This window comes from Triturus cristatus, chromosome 9 (assembly GCF_964204655.1).
Source record: "Triturus cristatus chromosome 9, aTriCri1.1, whole genome shotgun sequence".
In the NCBI taxonomy this organism is placed as follows: domain Eukaryota; kingdom Metazoa; phylum Chordata; class Amphibia; order Caudata; family Salamandridae; genus Triturus; species Triturus cristatus.
The window spans coordinates 740,055,115-740,077,346 of record NC_140592.1 but is presented as its reverse complement, the minus strand read 5'-3'; the positions used below and the strand labels follow the sequence as shown (position 1 = coordinate 740,077,346).

The 22,232-nt window shown below is 44.1% G+C and overlaps 1 protein-coding gene across 18 annotated transcripts in view; it reads right to left on the bottom strand.

Moving 5' to 3' along the window:
* The window catches only part of MARK2 (microtubule affinity regulating kinase 2), a 662,301-nt gene that overhangs the window by 380,484 nt on the left and 259,585 nt on the right, over positions 1-22,232 (bottom strand). The window lies entirely within an intron of this gene.

Here is a 22,232-nt window from a genome sequence, read left to right as displayed (position 1 = left end):
ATGTGAGAGATTGGAAGAGTTCCTGTATAAATAAGTATGTGTTTCTAGAAGTGATTGTTTTAGAGAGTAAGTATGTGTACGTTTCTGTAAAAGTTAGTGTACTGGTGTGTGTATAGCTGTACATGCAAGTAAATGGATGTTTATTTGCATGTGAGTATGTGTGTGAGTACCTCTATGTATGAGTGTAGGTGTGTAACAGGATGTATAGGTGTATGAGTACATATGATGACTGAGTACATGTATGAGTGACTATATAGAAGTGTTGATGAATGAGTGGATGCGCATGTAGATTTTGGAATTACTGAATAGGTTGTTCTAACTGGTATTGGTATCTCTATAGTATTCAAAACCTTAGTTTGTATTTTTCAATGTGTGTATCAAAGTTTATATTCGGATAAGAGGAGGTCTGCCACTCTTACACAAGGATGATGTCATCAGTGATGTCATCAGTGATGTCATCAGTGATGTCATCAGTGATGTCATCAGTGATGTCATCAGTGATGTAATATGTGACGTCATCAGCAGTGGATTGCGGGCGCGCAAGTTATAGTTAGCTGAACTAACTATAACAAGGGAATTTCAATGGTTTTGTATGAGTGAAATGTCCAGCTAACTATAACGTGTGTGAAACCTATGGTTTTTTCAGTGAATTTGCAAGGTTTTTTAAATGCTAATTCCTAACTATAACGTGTGTGAAACCTATGGTTTTTTAAGTGAATTTGCAAGGTTTTTTAAATGCTAATTTATGAATGTATTATTATATTTTTTAAATATTTATTTTACAATAGGCTACCTATGTATATAGTTCTAGATTGACTGTATCCTGTAATATGGAATGGCTCAGCTCTTTTTTTTTTATTTGGATAAAGTTGAACAGCATAGTTAATATCTTCTATAAACTTATAAACACTTTTTTTAAGGGTTTTTGACCGTTCGCGCACGGTGCGCGCTTTCGTATGTGCTCCACGTGCGCATGCGTACGTCGTGCGTGCTCCATACGCGCGTGCGTGCTCCGTACGCGCGTGCTCCGTCCGCCCATGCGCGCGTGCTCCGTACGCGCATGCGCGCGTGCTCCGTGCGTGCACGGCAAGTCATGCGATTAAGAAACACTTTTCATTGGTTTATAGTAGTTTCAGTTCCAGAAACTTCCAACACCACACCCACTCCCCTCATTATTTCTTATGATTCCCTGGGAGAAGGAGCTGAGCAGCTTTTCCAGTACTCCAGTACTTGAGAATGGCAGAGCAGCAGTCATCTTCTAGGAGTGAGCAGGAGACCCTTGCGCTACAGAGACAGAGGAAACAGAAAGACTCTTTTATATGGCAATTTTTTACATTTCCAGAGGGGCAGAAGAAGGTGAATGCTGCAAAAGTCACCTGCACTATTTGTGGTGTTGTCTTATCAAGAGGAGATCCTAAAAATAAATACTCTTAGTATTTTCACTATGATCAGGCACGTTAAAGGAGTACATCCTGTGGCTTTTGCACGAGCTGCTAGAGACAACCCTCCAGCAGCTCAGCCGAGCACATCCGCAGCAGCTCAGCCGAGCACATCATCGGCAGATCAGCCGAGTACTTCATCGGCGGTGGCAGCTTCACCTGCTTCGGTTCCTCTGGATATGCACCCTCTGTTCAAGTGCATATACGGTGCAATGCTCTTTTCTCTTATGTTGACACCAGCATTCCCCTAATAGAGAGCAAGATACAGCAGCACACATGTGGCACCCCATACTTTTTTTTCATTTTTTTGTTCCTCTGTTCCTCAATTAACACAACGGCTCTTTTTAGAGCCACTTAACATCTAAACACTTAAATTTGATTTTTAATTCTATTTTTTTAATGATTTTTTTTCCGCCGTGCGCGCACCGTGCGACGGTGCGCGCACCTCACAATTTTTTTAAAAAAAAGAAAAAAATGTTTTTTTCACCCTTCGGGGTCCTTCAGGGACCCCCTGACAAAAGCTAGGGGGTCAGGAACCCTGTACCCTGCCCCCTTTTTCACGTTCTCCACGTTTCTTTTTCACACAAAATGGCGGATGACACTTCCTGATTTTCGACCGATTCGAATGTTGACTGACATGTAACCACCAATCACAATTACGCTCGCGCACGCTTAAGGTGCGCGCATGGTGCACGCTTATAGATATTTATGTACTTTTAACTGCAATTTTCTCAGGAACTACTGAACAGATTGACACCATATATGCAAAAGGCACATCCCTGACCTGAGGGCTACCTCTTTGCCAAATTTCAAGTAATTCTGTTCAGCCGTTCGGGCTGTACCTTCGACTAAAGGTCCTATGGGAAAATGCATAGGGAAAACGCGTTTTGGGACCCCCCTTTTTTCTCAGCCCCCGCTTGACGAATCACCCCGAGACTTTCAGGGTAGGAGCTGAGCGGAGCGCTCCATTAGTTTTGAAAATTTCGCGAGGATTCGTCAACTGGCGCCAAAGTTATTCAAAATAGAATTTTCAGATTTCCTATGGAAACACGGTCCTAACTATAACTATCTACTGGCGACCGCCAGTAGATAATATATATATATATATATATATATATATATATATATATATATATATATATATATATATACACACACATATACATACACAGCGAGTACGCCTGCAACAGGTAGCTATGTGGGGGTGTGAAAACGTGTTTTCTCAATGGATTTTCCATAGGAAACTTTAGACAAGGCTACAGGTCAAACTGCTGAACGGAATGACGCCAAATTTGGTAGGGAGAAAGGTCATGGTCCAGAAAGCACTCTTTCTTGCATCGAGGGAAAATATAAAAGAAAGGTCCCGGGAGCAATTTAATATACCGGAGCTCTGTCTGTGCGAGATAACCCTTTCACGCTCCCTCTTCCCAACATCACCACTTCACAGCTATAGCGTTAGAAGCAGTCCGTCGGCTCGCAGCTCTCTACCTTTGCGAGCTAGTACGCTGCTGTTCCTGTGGGGGCGGACGGCTCGTAGTACTGCGTCTTGAGTCGTGCGGACGGGCCGCAGTTGTCCCTCTGCGAGCCTGGGTGCGAACTGTTCATAAGTCACACTACATAAGCATTGAAGAGCCATTTTGTGATTCAGTCCGTCAGCTGGAATCTGTCCGAGGCATTTCTGAAAACATACCGAGTTCTTTCTGTGAGAGATACCCCTTTCACGCCGTCTCTCCCCACATCAGCAGGTAACGCACCCTCTTCCCACATTACCAACATACCCCCAACAACCTTCTTGGGCCTAGAATGGTCCCTGTGTGGTTGGACAAACAAGAATCTTAGTCATGTATAGATTTACATACAAAACATTTTATTTAAACAAAACAACAACAAATAAAACTGAAGGGAGTCTGGAACTGTGGTCGCTGCCACGAAGATGGGGTTACTGTCATTCAGGACTCCGTTCCACATGTGGGATCGGATTGTATTGAACAGGGTTAGTGGCACCACGTGTCAAAAATTCGAATTGCGAGCTCTGCTGCCCGCAGTGTAGACTGTTATTGAGTGTTTGTTTGCACTTGAAGATGAATTTGGTGATTGTACTAAAGCTATAACTGATATAAAAAAAGTTCTTGAAGCAAGGATACTAAAAGGATATTATGTAGGTTTTAAGCCTGTGATAGTTACTTGCCTAGTGGACTCTGGAATTAATGAATCAACATTAAATTTTAATTGTGAGCCCTACTGACCGCCGTGTAGGCGTATCATGAAAAGATGAAATATGTATAGAATACACTGTCGAAGTGTATGAGCCTGTGATGCTGCTTGGTGCGGACGGGCCGCACAGAGCAATGTCTCTTGCCTCCTGCGTCATCTGCAATCGCGACTGTATCTGAATTGTGAGCCCTGCTGACCCCAGTGTAGGCCAGAGGTAGCGGTGAGCAAGGGCCCATAGCCACATGCATAGGTTGGTGGCTCTACCGGCCTGCGTAGTTTAGGTTCAGTGGCACCACGTGTCACCGGCCTTCCATATGCAAATACGCATCACTAATCAAAGGAAGTCTGGTGCTGTGTTCGCTGCCACGAAGTTGGGGTCACTGCCATTCAGGACACAGTCCCACATGTGGGATCGGCTTGTGTTGAACAGGGTTAGTGGCACCACGTGTCGTGCCTTGTGTTGTACTGGGTTAGTGGCACCACGTGTCGCCGGCCTTTCATATGGAAATATTCCTAACTGATCAAAGGGAGTCTGGTGCTGTGGTTGCTGCCACGGACTTGGGGTCACTGCCATTCAGGACTCAGGACACAGTTCCACATGTGGAATCGGCTTGTGTTGAACAGGGTTAGTGGCACCACGTGTCGCGCCTTGTGTTGTACAGGGTTAGTGGCACCACGTGTCGTGCCTTGTGTTGTACAGGGTTAGTGGCACCGCGTGTCGCGACTTGTGTTCATCAGGGTTAGTGGCACCACGTGTCGCGCCTTGTGTTGTACAGGGTTAGTGGCACCATGTGTCGCCGGCTTCTGTTGAACAGGGTTAGTGGCACCGCGTGTCGCTGGCTTCTGTTGAACAGGGTTAGTGGCACCACGTGTCGCGACTTGTGTTCATCAGGGTCAGTGGCACCATGTGTTGTACAGGGTTAGTGGCACCACGTGTCGCCGGCTTCTGTTGAACAGGGTTAGTGGCACCACGTGTCGCCAGCTTGTGTTGAACAGGGTTAGTTGCAGCTTGCGTTGAATTCTGCCTCAATAAGTCCACGTGGCTATGACTTGTGGTGCAGTGAGTTAGAAGTACCTTTGGCGCTGAGCGTGTACGTACCCTGCGATGATGCGTGGTCCGGGGGGGCCGCACTCGGACCAATGTCTTGTCTATTGAATTCCGCCTCAATAAGGCCACGTGGTATTGACTTGTGGTGCACTGAGTTAGTGGCACCTGAAGCACTCAGCGTGTGTGCACCCTGCGATGATGCGTCGTCCGAGCGGGCTGCAATGGGAGAAATGTCTTTTGCCTACTGAATTCTGCCTTAAAAAGTTCACATGGCGATGACTTGTGATGCAGTGAGTTAGTGGCACCTGAAGCACTCAGCATGTGCGTCAAAATCTCCAAGTAATTTCATTTCAGTCCTCCAAGGTTTGAAGAGTTGCAGAAGAGCTAAATAGAAAAATTCTCTCTTATCTGGAGTATCGCAACTTAAATTCCTGTGATTAATCAAATTTCCTTTGGCATTCTTTAAGAAAAATCCATCAGATCCAATTACAGCATATTCCCTTCATTTATTTTTTCTGTAACATTTTTTCTAAAACTATAATGTTGCAGTATTTCATATAGACATATGTTTTCCAGGTACGGACTTCTATTTGGATAGTATGCGAGCAACAGTAATTGAGTTATCTGCAACATATTGTATGTCCATATTTGCATTCCACATCTTCAAAATTACTAGATTGTAATCATTAATGTACTTCGATTCTTCTGTTTTTTTTATATTATAAGTATTTTTGGGTGATTTTTGAGTGATAGTATGCCTCACTGCTGTCATGACTGTTCACTCTTCCTTGCAATGACTTATGGTGCACTGAGTTAGTAGTACCTTTGGCGCTCAGGGCCGCACTGGGAGCAATGTATCTTCCGTACTGGACTGCGTCATGTGCAATCGCTACTCCATGTGAATTGTGATGCCTGCTGTCCGCAGTGTAGATCGAAGGCAGTTGTGTGTACAGACATAAGTCTGCTGTGCTGTGCCGCTGGGTTCGCAGGGAGCGTGTGTCAAGGAAACCCGTGGTTATGGCGGCGGCCTCATGGCAGGGTGAGGCCTGCCGCTCTGGCACAGTTGTTGGTCTTCACAGTTCACAAGTGAACCACGCCCCGGCCTATTTATTCACAATCCTACGCTGAAGTGTCGTATGTCGGACCAGCCCACTCCAGTTACGCTTATGCTTACAGGGGAAGGGGGGGGGGGGGGGACGACGATACATCTACATGAATGAGATCGTCCCTAGTGTTTGACGTAACATGGTTGGGTCCACTGTCCCCAACACTACAAGCACAAGTAGTATTTGTGCACATGGAGAGGTGTGTGTTCTGCATACTGAGATGTGTCCAGCACATCACCGCTACACTTTGCATTGGGTGAATTGCTTCCTTCACATATAGTTTATTCACACATGTCCCAATATTCAGCTATTGTGTGGCTGAGGGGCCATGCCGTTTTTGGAAAGTTTGCTGCTTTGTTCTGCGCTGCCTCGGTGGTAGAGTGGGAGGTCCTGGGGGTGGGGGTGGGTGTTGTGGCGTTCTTGGGTGTCGGAGCTGCTTGATCAATAGGTCTATGACGTGTTGGTCTTCAGATGTGGCTCTGGGCTGGGCTCCCTTTCATACTGTATGTAGTTTAATATTGAAAAAACAACAAGACATTAAATAAATAAAAAAAAATACAAAAACAGTTTTTAGGATATTAAAGTTACAAAATATCATTTTTTTCAAAAATTACTGAGAAAAACATAGGTTTTATTAACATTCTATTTAGAAATTAGTATTTAAATAACCTATGAAATATACAAAAAAACATAGGTCTCAGGAACATTAAACTTAGAAATTAGTATTTAAATTTTTTTTTCAAAATTACTGAAGAAACGATTGCCACATTTCCCGACATTGAGCTATTATATGGCTAAGGGACCATGCCGTTTTTGGAGGGTTCGCTGTCCTGTTCTGCACTGCCTTGGTGGTAGTAGGGAGAGGGGTTGTACGGGGGGGGGGGGGGGGAGGCCTTAGGGTCGTGGCAGTGGGTGTTGTGTCCTTCTTGGGTGTCGGAAAAAGCTATAGGTTAAATGAACATTACAATTCGAAGTTAGCATTAAAAAAAAAATGAAATTCACTGGAAAAAAAAAATAGGTTTCAGGCACGCTATAGTTAGAAATTAGCATATAAAAAACCTTAGAAATTCACTGAAAAAACCATAGGTTTCAGGGACGTTTTAGTTACTTGGACATTTGACTCATTTAAAACCAGAGAAATTTGACCGTTATAGTTAGTTGAGCTAACTAGAACTCACGTGCCCGTAATGCACTGGTGAGGACGTCACACGTTACATCACTCATGACATGGTCAGTGACATCACTCATGATATCACTGACGTCATCACCAGTGCATTGCGGGCGCGCGAGTTCTAGTTAGCTCAACTAACTATAACAGGAGAGTTTCTCTGGTTTTATAGGAGTCAAATGTCCAAGTAACTATAACGTCCCTGAAACCTATGTTTTTTTTCAGTGAATTTCTAAGGTTTTTTTAAATGGCAACAGTAGTAAAACATATTATAATATGCTATAATGGACTGCACAGGCACTGTGGTAGCCCATCCCTGTCCTTTTGTAAAAGGAACCAAAGTTGAAACACAGCCAATCAGGCTCTAGCAGCCTCGGATTTTCCATGACAAGTGACAAGAGTAATATAACAGCAATAAGGGAAGCCTCTCCGGGGAGGAGGGTGGGTCGCATGTGAATCTATGAAAGATGCTAATACTGGATAACTGAAGTTACAGGTAAGTAACTCGTATTCTTATCCAGTATTGGATCTTTCATAGAATCACATGCTTGAATCAGAATAGATGGCAGTTAAACCATTGGAATTTGAGGATGGTAGGTTTCATATGAATGGCAAATTGGTATCCTCATGAATATATTATATATACATACATATATATGACATATGCAATACAATATGAAAAGCATCTATGCATTAAGAGAACATAAATCAGCAAAGACATGTGAAGCAAATACACTGAATTTAACATTTAGGAAATCATCATCTCCAAAACAGAGGCTTACCTTATTGGAAAAGGTTACGTAAAACTGCTTGTCCTACACCTGCTTCTGCCTCCATAGCCAAATTCAAGCAGTAGTGCCGTGTAAATGTACACACATTCTTTCATGTTGCGGCACGGCAAATTTTATCCATTGGCACTTCAGCAAAAAGTGCTGCTGAGGAGGACACTGCTCTCGTGGAAAGAGCCTTAGGGTTGACAGAAAATGGACTGCCTGCTTTAGTAGGACAACATTGAATAGCCGCTGCAATCCACCTTGCAATTGTTGCTTTAGTCACTGCCGTACCTGGCTTTTGTGCACCATAGGACACAAACAATGGATACGATCTCCGGATGGATTTAGTATGTGAAAGATCAAATTTGAGACATCTCTATGTCCAGTGTGTACAGTGCCTTTTCAGCCGGGTAATTAGGAAAGAACGTACATAGAATAATCGGCTCATTAAGATGTAAAATTGATGTTTTTGCTTTCTCGCCCTAAGTGCGCCAGGTATGCCCAGACGTGGGTCCTGGGCTCACTGTGCCACTGGAATCAAGCTATCCTGGCTGAAGAGGGGTGAAACCCCGAATCCGGTCCTAGGATGCTTGTTTCCAGTCCAGGGAGGACCTGGCCTGGCAGTTCGGGCTGGACTGTTCCCATGAGGTACAGGGTCAAGACTGATTTGCATATGGCCAGGTCTAAACTGGGGTGGCATGGTGAGCAAAAGAATGATGGATTTAACCCAGATCTCTTGACGGGGGGGGGGGGGGGGGGAATGTTTTGATTTGTTCTGCATTCCGTCCTTCAATTGTGTGTCTTTTACCTTTGGAATATAAGCAGGATTCATTTTAAGAAGAACAGTCATTAGTAAAGCGAAGGTAAGGCTCCTTAACAGTAAGGGCTTGAAATTCACCAACTCTCCTAGCGGAAGTAAGAGCTAACAATAGAGCAACTTTCCAGGAAATGTACTGGAGTTCAGCTGTGGGAATTGGTTCAAAGGGATGTTTCATAAATTGCGCCAGAGCTACATTAAGTCTCCATTAAGGAGGAGGAGCTCTAACAGGAGGATATGCTCTGATAAGTCCTTTGATAAACTGGTTAACCAGTCGAGTTGAACAAAGATAAACCTCCAGAAGAACGCCTGTAGGTGGAGATGGCGGCTAGATGCAACCTAATAGATGTGAACATAAGGGCCGATTTAGCCAGGGAGAATAGAGAAGGTAAAATTTTATCCGGAGAAGACTCAAGTGGGTGCACATCGTTAAGGCATCATGAACAGAAACGCTTTCATTTGAGATTGAAAGTCTTAATCGTGGACGGTGACCTCGCTTTAGCAAGTATGTCTCTATAGTCTTGTGGCAGATCTAGCTCCTTGAATTCAGCGAGTTCAGTAACCACGCATGCAGGTGCAGGGGGCTGGATGTGGGTGGAGAATCTGGCCCCTGCGCAGTGTTAGAGATACTGGAAGGCTATAAGGTCTACATTCTGAGAGCAGGATAAGCTCTGTAAACCAGTGCGGACGCGGCCAACGTGGAGCAATGAGAATCTTTCGACATGGCTCCGTTTGAACCTTCATCAGAAGCCTTGGGATTAAAGGAAAGGGGGGGGGGAGCATATCCCTACGAGCCTTTTACTAGTTCCCAGCTGGAAAAGAATTAACATTTCCGATTCATTTCTGAAGCAAAGAGATCGAAGTTGGGCATGCCCCACATCTGGAAGATGTACTTGAGAACCTTTTGATCCAGCTCCAATTCGTGGCAAGAGTTGAAGTCCTGCTTAAGGTATTCGCCAGACTGGGTTTCACCCCTGGGAGATGTTCCACTTTGATAGATATGTGGTGAGAGAGAAGTCATTTCCATATCTCCTATGCTTCCTGTGATAGGATGTGGGACCGTGTTCCTCCTTGTTTAGGTAATGCATGCATGTGGTATTTTCTATCCTTATCAGGACCGAGGATCACTGAATCCTTGGAAGGAAAGCCTGCAGGGCACGAAAAATGGCTTGAAGTTCCAGGAAATTGATGTGCATTCTTGAAAGCGCTTTGGACCACTTTCCCCTTACTTTGAGATTTTCAAGGTGAGCCCCACACCCAATCCCTCTATAGAAGCATCTGTAGTGAGGACGAAATCCGGTGTCCGAGAAAGGAAAGCTAGCCCTACTGAGAGATCGCTTGAGCACAGCCACCAAAGGAGAGCTGATTGCATGACTGGAGTTATCTGCACCAGGTCGGCGAACGATCCGGTCAACTGAAGCCATCGTTTGTCTAGTACCTCTTGTATTGGTCTAAGACTAGAGCAAGGTACCATTAGAATTGCAGAGGACATCATGCCCAGTTGAGATTTTACCAGTCTCACAAAAGCAAACTTTCTTCCTCTTAACTTTGTTGCCAGAGACATTAGATGTGTTTGCCTTTCTGTGGAAAATAATGCCTTGTCTTGGATAGCGTCTAAAACTGCTCCGAAAAAAAGCGTTCTTTGAGACGGATGCAGAACTGACTTCTGAAAATTGAGAGTTAGCCCCAGGGAACAAAACATCTGAACGCAAATTGAAGTTGCTCTTGAGGCTTATCAAAAAGACAGTGCTTTCACAAACGACTAACCAGTCATCTAGGTAAGGGAACAGCTTCAGGCCCTGCAGCCTGCGATGACCAGCAACTGGAGATAGACACTTGGTAAAAACTCTTGGTGCTGATCGCAGACCAAAAGGGAGAACTCTCAACTGGAAATGAGCACCTGCCACAGCAAAAAGGACACACGTTCGATGTTTGGGATGAATAGGGTAGTGGAAATATGCAGCCTGAAGATCTTGTGATGTCATGAAATCTGCATGATTGAGGAGCTGTAGAATCTCCTGGAGAGTGACCATGCGCAAGGACGTTTTCTGCAGATATTGGTTTAGTTTCCTTAGGTCTAGAATTGGCCTCCACTCTCCCGACTTTTTCCTTATCAGAAAGAAACAGGAATAAAAACCTTTCCTCACATGAGAGTGAGGCACTCTTTCTATAGCTCCTTTCTGGAGCATAATCATGGCTTCTTTTCTGAGACATTTGAGATGAAGTGGAGGCTTCTTTAGAGGCGGATGGGGCGGTGGGATCTTCACGAATTCCAGGGTATGAACATACTTTACTATGTCTAGGACCAATTTGTCCTAAGTGATTTTTCAGCATTGGTCGAAATGTAAAGAAATATTTGCAGCATTGGGGTTGATATCTGGCCGAATTGCTGCAGGTGCTAGGGAGGCGTCACTGCTTTCTAGCATGGTCTCTGGTCTGAGGGGGCTGCTTTCTTCTGTTTTGCTGTCTGGAGTAAGCAGCAGCAGGGGGACTCTATATGATTGTTGTGGTCGATAGCTATATCTATATTGGTGAGTCTGTGGCTGGTATTTCTGGTAGCTCCCTCAAAAGCAGTATGACCCTCTGCCACGGGTCCCTCGAAAAGGTTTTTTTCTGTACTGGAGCGTAGCTAAAGCGTTCGCTGTGTCGGAGTACTTTTTAATCTCCTGTAAGGCATCGTCAATGTGTTTCCGAAACAGTGTGTCCCCATCAAATGACATGTCTAATATTTTACTTTGTACCTCAGGAAGAAAGGTGGTAGACTTGAGCCATCCTTGGCGACAGAGAACTGCCCCCCCCCCAGCTAGTTGCCGAAAACCTAAAGAAGCCAAATACTCAGATGTCAATTTCAAATTATGCCCTTTCCCCTTCAAGCAGAATCTTCCTTGCCTCTTGCTTTTTGTCATCCGGCAAAAACTCAAGGTACGGAGCAACCCGAAACCATATTTGGCAGTCGAATCTCCCTGAAATGGCTAAGGAATTTGCTGCATGGACTTAAGCACATGCCATGGTGGTGAATCTTTTCCAATATTATCTAACCGCCTTCCATCTTTATCAGGTGGCGCAGTTATGGGCACTGAAACATTCTTAGATCTGCATTGTGCAGCTTGGGAAATTACTAAATCCGGCTTGGGTTGTCCTGCCAGACATGTAGGAGCATCGTCTGGGGCCTTGTACTTTTTGTCGATTCTAGGAAGAATTGCCGGCACTGAGTAGGGGATTCTTCATGATATTAACGCCTTCTTCCTACAAATGATCAATGATGGGAATTGCGCGGACAGATTACCTGTTCTGGTCCTTAAGCTCATATAAGAAACAGTCAGACTTCTTAACAGGCATAGGAAAGTGGAATCGATTTGCCACTCTCTCCATAAATGGCATTAAAGCCCCCAATATCCTCAGGTGGAGAATCAACTGCCTGAGGAGCCAGTGGAGAACGTGTCGGAATTAAGTAGTCTTCCCACTCATCAACGGTAGTAGGCGTCTTAGGAAGGTCACCTTCCTCAGCAACGGTATCACCGTCATCATCCTGAGGCCTCTGATCTTGTGGCACAGACAAAGAATCCTGAGCCTCGGTTGCGGGTACCGAAGGTGCTGCTGAATCTAAAGCAGGCGCAGGAGAGGTTTATTTTCCAACAGAACCTGCTGCAGTAGAGAAGAGTGTATGGTAATCCTGCAGCATAGCTGACAAGTCCTGTACTAATGCCACAGCATTTGAATCATAGGCTCTTGACGAGGCATCAACACTTGTGGCCTTACCATAGGTTGATGGTAGTGTGTACCATAATAGTCATCCTCATCCTCCTCTTCTTGGAACTTCACGTGGAGTTGAAAGGGGCTGCGGGCCGGCCTGAACAACCCATTATCCTCAGATTCCTCCAAAAATTGACTAGGAGGCAAAGGAGAGATGCAAGAAGGGTCGGGGTAAAAACCTTTTAGCGACGATATAGTCGACGAGAACCTGGATGACAAGATTGGAGTAAATTGCAAATAAGGCCTTTTCCATTGCAGCGTCAACGAGATGTTACTCGACGGTGAAGTAGATCCTACAGCCCTTTACTTTATGAGAAGGGTAAAGACAATAAATACAATCCTTGTGGGGGATCATCAAAATGCAGCCTCTTCTTCCAGCATGACCCACAAAACTTGAATAATCCTTTTTTTGAAGTATCAGACATTCTTTACTCACAAAATCCAAAAGATGAAAGAAAACTGAGCCGAGTTCTTGGAGACTCCGTGTCACACAACGTGCGGTAAAAAATCTGAGGGACTTGCCTCTCTGTGGAGTGTTCTAGAGCCTGATTGGCTGTGTTCCAACTTTGATTCCTTTTACAAAAGGACAGGAATGGGCTACTACAGTGACTGTGCAGTCCATTATGGCATACTATAATATGTTTTACTACTGAGATATAGAATATATATATATATATATATATATATATATATATATATATATATATATATATATATATATATATATATATATATATATATATATATATATATATATATATATATATATATATATATATATATATATATTCAAAACAAAGGGATCCAAATTCCGGGGCACACTATCAGCGGGTGCTCAGCATAGCGGGCCGGATCCTGGCCACGGAAAACCACATTAATTATCCAAAGATGCGGCACTCGGGAAGGAGGTAATTTCAAACAGTGCTTTATTGTTTACACAGCTCAACCAACGCGTTTCAGCCTAACGGCCTTGCTCACGGTTAGTGAGTCCTTCTTCTATGGCACTATATATACATCCAACTAGCCGTAGTATGGCATTGTGGGAAATGTAGTGCAATCAAAACAATGTTGTGCAATTTAACTAAAAGAAAAACGATCATATATTATGATTAACAGGTAGATGAATTAGCATCAACAGGTCATGGTATAGTACCTAAAACGCAAAGGTATACAAACAACAATGTGGGTCATAGAGCGTATTCAGCCTGGTATTTTTGTATAGTACAAGGTATTATCAGACGGCAGAATATCTGGACTCAGAAGGTAAAGAGTAAGTAGGAGAGAGTACTGTGTAGTGTCAAAAAAGAGAAAAAAGAATCAGTGCTTGAAGTACATGGGAGAGGGAAAGAAAAAGTGAGAAAGAGAAAAACTGAAAAAGGGGAGGATAAAAGAGACGGGATAAATGCTGTTATCTCAGAGTGACATTGATGGCTGAGGGAAATTGAGTCTATGCCAAGTGCACGTAAAGTTCTTCGTCATTGTTCATCCCTGTCGGGGTCTTAGTTTGTAATCTGATAATATAGCGGGATTCCAACTGTCGCAGTTTTTCAGTTCTATCGCCACCACGTTCATTTAGCATGATAGTGTCAATTCCATAGTAGCACATCGCTCGCCAATCTCCTTTTTGGCATGTTAACATGTCTTTGGCAGTTGCATATGTGGTATCCTTATTCTTGACTGCTCGGATGTGCTCCAGAATACGCTTTTTGAGTGGACAGATAGTACTACCTACGTACTTGTGACCGCAGGTGCATTCAATGATGTAAATGGCAAATTTGGTATTGCAAGTTATTCTTTTACTTAATGTTATAGTATTTCCATTTGGCTCAGCAATGTGTTTCACGTTTTTTCCAATTTTGCAAGCCTTGCAAGAGTTACATTTAGTAAACCCATTTTGTTGTTTAGTTAGCCAGCTAGTTTTTTCTTCCTGAACGAAGTGGCGCGCAAGTTATAGTTACCTGATCTAACTATAACGTGGAATTTCATTGGTTTTTTACGAGTGAAATGTACAGCTAACTATAACATGTGTGAAACCTATGGTTTTTTAAGTGAATTTGCAAGGTTTTTTAAATGCTAAACCTAACTATAACGTGTGTGAAACCCATGGTTTTTTCAGTGAATTTGTACGGTTTTTTAAATGCTAAGTTATGTGATTATTTTTTATTTTTTTTTCTGGTTTTTCACCGTGCGCACACCCTGCGTGCGCGCGCTGTTGCGCAGTTCATACCGTGCGCGCCTCGCCTTTTTTTTACACAGTAACATTTTTTTTTTCCCTTGCGGGTCCTTCAATTTATTTAATAAATGTGATTGTTATTTCGTTTTTTTTTTTGCCGTGCGCGTACGGTAAGCTTACCGTACGCGCACGCCGCGTTTTTTAAAAAAAATTAAATGTTTTTTTCGTACTTTTTGGTCCTTCGTGGACGCCCTGACAAACGCTAGGGGGTCTGCAACTCTCTCCGTTGCCCCCTTTTCACGTTATCCACCTTTGTTTTTCAGTGCGAGAGACAGAAAATGGCGGCCGACACTTTCTGATTTCGACCGATTCGAATGTTTACAGTAATGTAACCACCAATCAGAATTGAGCTCGCGCACGGTACCGTACGCGTACGGTAAGCTTACCGTAAGCGCACGGAGCGCGCTTACAGATATATATATTGATTTAAAAGCTATTTTCTCAGGACCTACTGAACAGATTTACACCAGACCTGCAAAAGGCACATCTCGGACCTGAGGACTACCTCTCTGCCAAATTTCAAGTAATTCTGTTCTGCCGTTCGGGCTGTAGCTCGGACTAAAGGACCTATGGGGAAAACGCGTTTTGGGACCCCCCTTTTTTCTCAGCCCCCGCTTGACGAATCCCCCCGAGACTTTCAGGGTAGGAGCGGAGCGCCCCACCTATTTTGAAAATTTCACGAGGATTCGTCAACCGGCGCCAAAGTTATTCCAAATAGAATGTTGCGGATTTCCTATGGAAACACGGTCCTAACTATAACTATCTACTGGCGACCGCCAGTAGATTATATATAGATATATATATATAATTATATCGTATATTTCTTTTACTGTGAGAAACCCACCTCTACGGCGGGGATGATTCAAGCATGTAAACCTATGAAAGATCCAATACTGGATAAGAAAGCTTTTCACTGCAAGGTTAATGACGTTCACACAGATGCGTTTCTTATGCAGAGGTGAAAACTGCCCAAAGCCAGTTGACCTTTGACACAATTATGCGCGCAACAGTGCTCCAAACCACACAATGGACTAAGCATTACCCTTCAACAGCAGTTCCAGATCAAACACTCTCCAACTTGGTGGTATTGTAAGCAATCCTTGGAGTTTTAACTTGAGATGTGGGTAAATAGGCTAGTGTCTTTTTGGTTAGCTTAACGCACGGGGACGATTCTCTTACAGAGCTTCTAGGGTTAAATGTGAGCGGTCTTGGGCAGTAGCACAGTCCAGTAAAAGACAGCCGCTAGGCAGGTTGGTAGCGATTCATCATCTAGGCAGCCAAGCGAGGAGACTCTCTCATGCGACTCGTGGCTGCCCAAGCTGAACCTCAATTCTCTTGGTAGAAGCAACTTTTTTTACATTCGAACTACCTGAAATCTCTCCTAAGCCATACTAAAGACCAGAAAGACCTTGCTCAACAGGGCAGCTTGCATTTCTCAAGGACAGGGGCGTGAGCGACCCTGCCCAGGAGGTGGGTTCCACATGTCGGATTTCGCTACCTTGAATGCTTCACAGTCAAGAGGAGAGAAACCAAGGTCACAAAGGTTCATTTTTTGTTATGGCCTTGACCCCAACCAAATGGCAGATGCGGAATCTATACATTTGTGAGGGGAAAGTTTGCATTGCTTCAGTCAGTGCTTCTCCCTCACTGAAAAATACTACATTTAGCTGATCTTCATATATAGAACACACATGCATCACACCAACAGTGCTCACTGTAAACACTTGGCCCAATAACGTGCAAGAAACAGCTTTACAGTTATTTGGGCGTTGCACATGGGCAGCACATCCAAAACAATTATATTCTTACTCAGTAAACACATCACCACACAAGCCTGGTAACCTCTAGCCCCATTATGCAGATGGAACAGTTCCAAGCGACAGTTGACAAAGTGTTTTCCACTTCTGCGGCACATCCAGATCAAGCTGGCACACGCACAACATGACTAAGCAATACAGTTGACTAAACGTTTACCATGGTCACAGCACATCCATTTCAGTTTTCCTGCTGTATCATCTACACTCTAACAACCCCTCATTCTTCAAGTAAACTTATTGTAACTGCATACAAATAGGAAATCATCAAAGTGACAAAATAAGCAAACAAGCCACCCAAATCACAGCAATGGACAACAATGCATGTCTGCATAACGAACGAAACAGCAATGTTATTTGCCACACATATTCACAGCAATGGTCCAGACAGGATATAGGTGGCAACTATTCAATATATTCTACCTCAAAATAATAGTTTAGCCAACTTCAACCTTGATAGGCAAAATCTAACAACTCACCACTATAAAATAATAAACAGCGTAATACAGCAATAGACCACTGCCTCTGGTCCGAGAGAACACCAGAACTATAACAAGCATTGGCATAGCCAATAGGTCTCGCCTTTGGGACCTTATAAATGTTTAGCAATGCAGTACATTATCTTCCACTGGCATGCCCACACAGTGTGAACCTTAAATAATATAGTACCACATACCTCGGAAGAGCGCCAAGAAGTATGTTTTTTGCCTCCCTCTGCTCCAATTATACAACTGCCAACATCGGAGTACTCAGGATGCAAAATAAGTAACTATGAAATGTACGTAGAAAGAAAAGAACAAAAGTTACTTACCTGTAAACTGTGGTTCTCCAGTATTGGTGTCTTTCATAGATTCACATGCTTGAATATTCCCCGTCGTCGAAGTGGGAGTCCCACGGTACATAAAGCAATGTAGTAATAACCCAAGCCCATTAGGCATAAAAGAAAGAAAAACCATAGAGTTTTCACAGATAGACAACTTGTCACCTCTATAACATATCACTGTCGTTATGTTCTAGGCCAAATCCAGCCAATCAGGCGTCCGCACCCTCTAGAACCCTCTCCCCAGAGACTCAGGCTCTCAGATTTTCGTAGCACAAGAGTGACAAAGTCAAATACACAATAGAGCCTCTGAGGGGAGGTGGGTGGGTCGCATGTGAATCTTTGAAAGACACCAATACTGGAGAACCACAGTTTACAGGTAAGTAACTTTTGTTCTTCTCCAGTATTGGGGTGTCTTTCATAGATTCACATGCTTGAATAAGAGTAGTGAAGCAGAATAATACAAGGTACATAAGAATCAAAACAACAGCATATACAGTGCAGAAGACTATATGCATATAAAAGATATATATATATATATATATATATATATATATATATACACACATACATACATATACACACACCTAATATACATAATAAATAAAAGTACCTTGTATGCAGGAGGAGGGAAGCATCAGAGGCTCACATTATTTACAAAGATTACGAAGGACTGCTTGTCCCACGGCTGTGTCCGTGTTGTCTGCAGCATCCAGACAGTAGTGTCTCGTAAAGGTGTGTCTGCTGTACCAAGTCGCCGCTCTACAGATGGATTGAAGAGGGACTCCAGCAAAAAGCGCAGTAGAAGAAGAAACCTTCCTTGTGGAGTGCGCTTTCACGGCAGCAGCGAGAGGTTTTCCTGCTTGTTGATGGCAAAAGGTAATAGCAGAGGATATCCAACGTGCTATAGATTGTTTGGTGACAGGATGACCTTGTCGCATGCGTCCGTAGGCGACAAAGAGTTGGTCATTTTTACGAATGGCAGCAGTTCTTTGAAGATAAAATTTGAGACATCTCTTGACATCCAAAGAATGAAGTGACTTTTCTGCAAAAGTTTGAGGATTAGGAAAAAACGTTTTTAAAACAACCGGCTGATTGAGGTGGAAATCAGATGGCACTTTAGGGATATAGGCCGGATTGGTGCGAAGCAGGACAGAGTCTCTTGTAAATTGAAGAAAAGGTGGGTTAATGGTAAATGCTTGCAAGTCACTGACCCGGCGTGAGGATGTAAGAGCTAGGAGAAGAGAAGTCTTCCACGTGACATGTTTGAGGCTGACCTTATGGATTGGCTCGAAAGGTGATTTCATGAGCTGTGCCAATACAATGTTTAAATGCCAAGGAGGAGGAGGCCGACGTATCGGAGGAAACATCCGAAAAAGTCCTTTGAAGAACTGTTGCATTACTCTTGACGAGCAAAGGGAGTTAGAGCCATCTTGACGGAATCGTGAGATTGCCGCTAAAAAGACTTTAAGGGTAGCATATGAAAGGCCTGATTTTGCTAGGTGCAAAAAGAAAGGTAAAAGTTGCTCTGGTTTTGAATGTATGGGATGAATTTTGGCATCACTGCACCATGAACAAAATCGTTTCCATTTGAGTTTATAAGTTTTTACAGTAGAAGGAGCTCTAGCCTTTGCTAAGACTTCTCTGCACTCCAAAGGGATGTCCAAATTCACAAATTCGCATGTACTCAGGTTCCAAGCCGCTAAGTGTAGAGACGCAGGATCGGGATGACAAATTTGACCGTGTTCCATGGACAAAAGATTCGGAAGAGGACGAAGCATGATTGGTTCGCACTGAGACAGTAGCAGCAGCTCCGTGAACCATATTTGTCGAGGCCATCGGGGGGATATTAGGATGAGCCGACAGGGTTCTTTCCTCATTTTCCGTAGAACCTTGGGGACTAGAGGAATTGGTGGAAAGGCGCAAGCATAAATTGTGGACCAGTTCATCAAAAAGGCATTCCCGCATGACTTTGGTTGGGGAAGCCAACTTGCGTAGAACTGGCATTTCCGGTTCAGATAGGTTGCAAAAAGATCCAGATTCGGGGGGGACCCCATAGCTGGAATATGTGATCCAGAGTGGGTTGGTGCAATTCCCACTCGTGATTGGTCGTGGAGGATCTGCTTAGGGAATCCGCCAGAATGTCGGACGCTCCCGGAACATGTACTGCTGTGAGGGCAATGTGATGTTGAATCGCCCAATCCCAAATCTTTTGAGCCTGAAGGGACAACAGAACGGACCTCGTGCCTCCTTGCTTGTTGATATAGTGCATGCACGTTGTGTTGTCCGTCCGGATCAACACCGTGCTTCCGTGAATGATGGTACTGAAAGCTTTTAAAGATGGCCAGTAATTCTAACAGGTTGATGTGTCTCGTCCTTTGATGAACAGACCACTTGCCCTTCACAGTTAAGCCTTGCAAGTGGGTGCTCCAACCCTCGAGAGATGCGTCGGTGGTGAGGGTAAATTGTGGAGTGTCCGCTAGAAAAGGACGCCCCACGGAGACATGATCTTCGGGAGTCCACCACAAAAGAGCTCTTTTTAAGCGATGGGTGACACTGACCAAGTCGTTGAAAGTGCCCGAGACCTGAGCCCATTGCTTGTCCAGTTCTTCTTGGACAGGTCTCATCTTCAGGCGGCAGAGAGGGACTAGAGGAATGCAGGATGACAACATCCCTAGGAAAGATTTCAACTGTCGGACAGAAACAAACTCTTTTAGATGGATAGAGGCCGCTAGATCGCGAAGACGTTGTCGTCGTTCGTGCGACACAAAAGCTTTTCCTAGAGTGGTATCCAGAATGGCTCCCAAGAACAATCTGTTCTGAGCTGGGTGCAACTGAGATTTTTCTAAGTTCAGTGTGAGGCCCAGAGACTGGAAAAGGGATCTGCAAAACAGAGTTTGTTTGGACGCTAGTTCGAAAGACTTCGCCTTTAGAAGGCAGTCGTCTAAGTAGGAAAAGATTTGAACTCCCTGAAGGCGAAGGTAAGCCGCCACCGGTGCAAGGACTTTTGTGAACACTCGGGGAGCAGAACGAAGGCCGAATGGCAGGACCTTGGATTGAAAATCTCGTCCGGCCACTCTGAATCTGAGGAATTTTCTGTGTCGTGGTAATATGGGAAGATGAAAATAAGCGTCTTGTAGATCTAGTGTTGTCATGAATTCTCATTGAGAGAGAAAAGGAAGGACTTCTTGTAGGGACAACATACGGAAAGTTTGTGTCTTTATGTATTTGTTCAGGGCTCGCAAATCCAAAATGGGACGCCATTCTCCCGATTTCTTCTGTACAAGGAAGAACCTTGAGTAGAACCCCCTGCCCTTCTGTAGTTTTGACACCACTTCGATCGCGCCCTTTCTCAATAAAATGTTTAGCTGCTTCAGTAGCTCTTTCAAATGTGCAGGAGGAGGACCTCTTGGTGGAGTATTTGGAGGAATCTTTATAAATTCCAAAGCGTGTCTCCTGCGCACAATATCGAGAACCCATTGATCTGTGGTTATTTGCGACCATTTGGAGAAGAAGCGGGAGATTCGACCTCCAAGTTTTGGAGGAGTCCGTGACTGAGGGTAGCGAGAGTCATTGTTTCTTTGAGGAATCCTTTCTTCTGTAGGAAGATTTGCCTCTGTATTGTCTGTAGTTGGAAGAATTTTGCTGCCGATAAGATTGCTGGTTTTGTGAGGAATAGCGGTTTTGTCCTTGCCTGTATTGGTTGGAATTACCACAAAAGGAAGAAGAGGAACCACGACCTCTTGCGCCTCGAAAAGGCTGTTTTTTGAACTGTAAAGATCCTAGAGCACAAGCTGTGTCAGTGTCCTTCTTGATGGCTTGAAGGGCATCATCTATATGCTGGCCAAAAAGGGACTCGCCGTCGTAAGGCATGTCCAGGATTTTTGTTTGCTTCTCTTGACGAAAGGACGTAGCCCGTAACCAGCCCTGACGCCGGAGGACCGCAGCACCAGCCAAAAGACGGAAGCTAGAAGAAGACACATCAATGGCTCAGTCTATGATTTCCGAAGAAATTCTTTCTCCTTCTTGGAGAATCTTCAAAGCCTCTGGCCTGGATGATTCAGGAATGAGATTAATCAGAGATGAAATGTCCGACCACATCTGGCGATCGTAGCAGCCCAAGATCGCCAAAGAATTGGCCACTCGAACCGTAGCTGCCGCCATAGTGGAAACATTTTTCCCTATACCATCCAGCCGTCGACCTTCGCGATCTGGAGGTGCCGACAAAGGAGATGAAGGGTTCCTAGATCGGCGTTGGGCTGCCTGAGTAATAATAGAATCAGGCTTTGTTTGTGAAGTCAAACAGGCTGGAGAATTTGGAGGAGCCTTGTATTTTTTGTCTATCCTAGGAAGGATGGCTGGAATCGAATTAGGAGTCTGCATCAATTTAAGGCCCTCTTGCCATATAAAATCAATGATCGGAATGCAGCGGACCTGCTTTTGAGGTTGGTCCTTAAAGTCATATAAGAAACAATCCTCCTCTCTGGTTGTCATAGGGAGGTGAAATCTTTTCGCTGCTCTTTCCATGAGCAAATGAAAACCACCAATGTCAACTGGGGGAGAATCCAAAGGGGCTGGATCAGCGGGAGAAGGTGTTTGAATCTGATAGTTGTCCCAGTCAGAAAGGAGAGAAGCATCATCCAGCTCACCTTCCTCCTTGTCAGCGCGATCATCTTGTTCCTCGACAATATCTTCCAGTTGGATTGGAGGAACTCCAAGACATTGTTCTCTGGGCACTGATGTGTGACTACTATTTCCCTAGGAAAAACAGGTTGTTGAGGTGTCTGCGGCGTTGGAGTGGTATGGCCAGACCGCGGAAAACAGCGATTATAATCATCCAGCATTTACTGTAAATTGGAAATCAGACTTAAAGGCAATTGTGCCATTTGTGGTTCCTGAACTGGACGTGTGTTATAAGATGAGAAATCATCTTGTTGCAAGTCTTCGTCATCCGAGTCCTGACATTTAATTAGAAGTTCTGAAGGACTGCGAGCAGCCCGAAATCTATCATCCTCGTAGTCTTCATTGTCAGAAGAAAACAGCACTT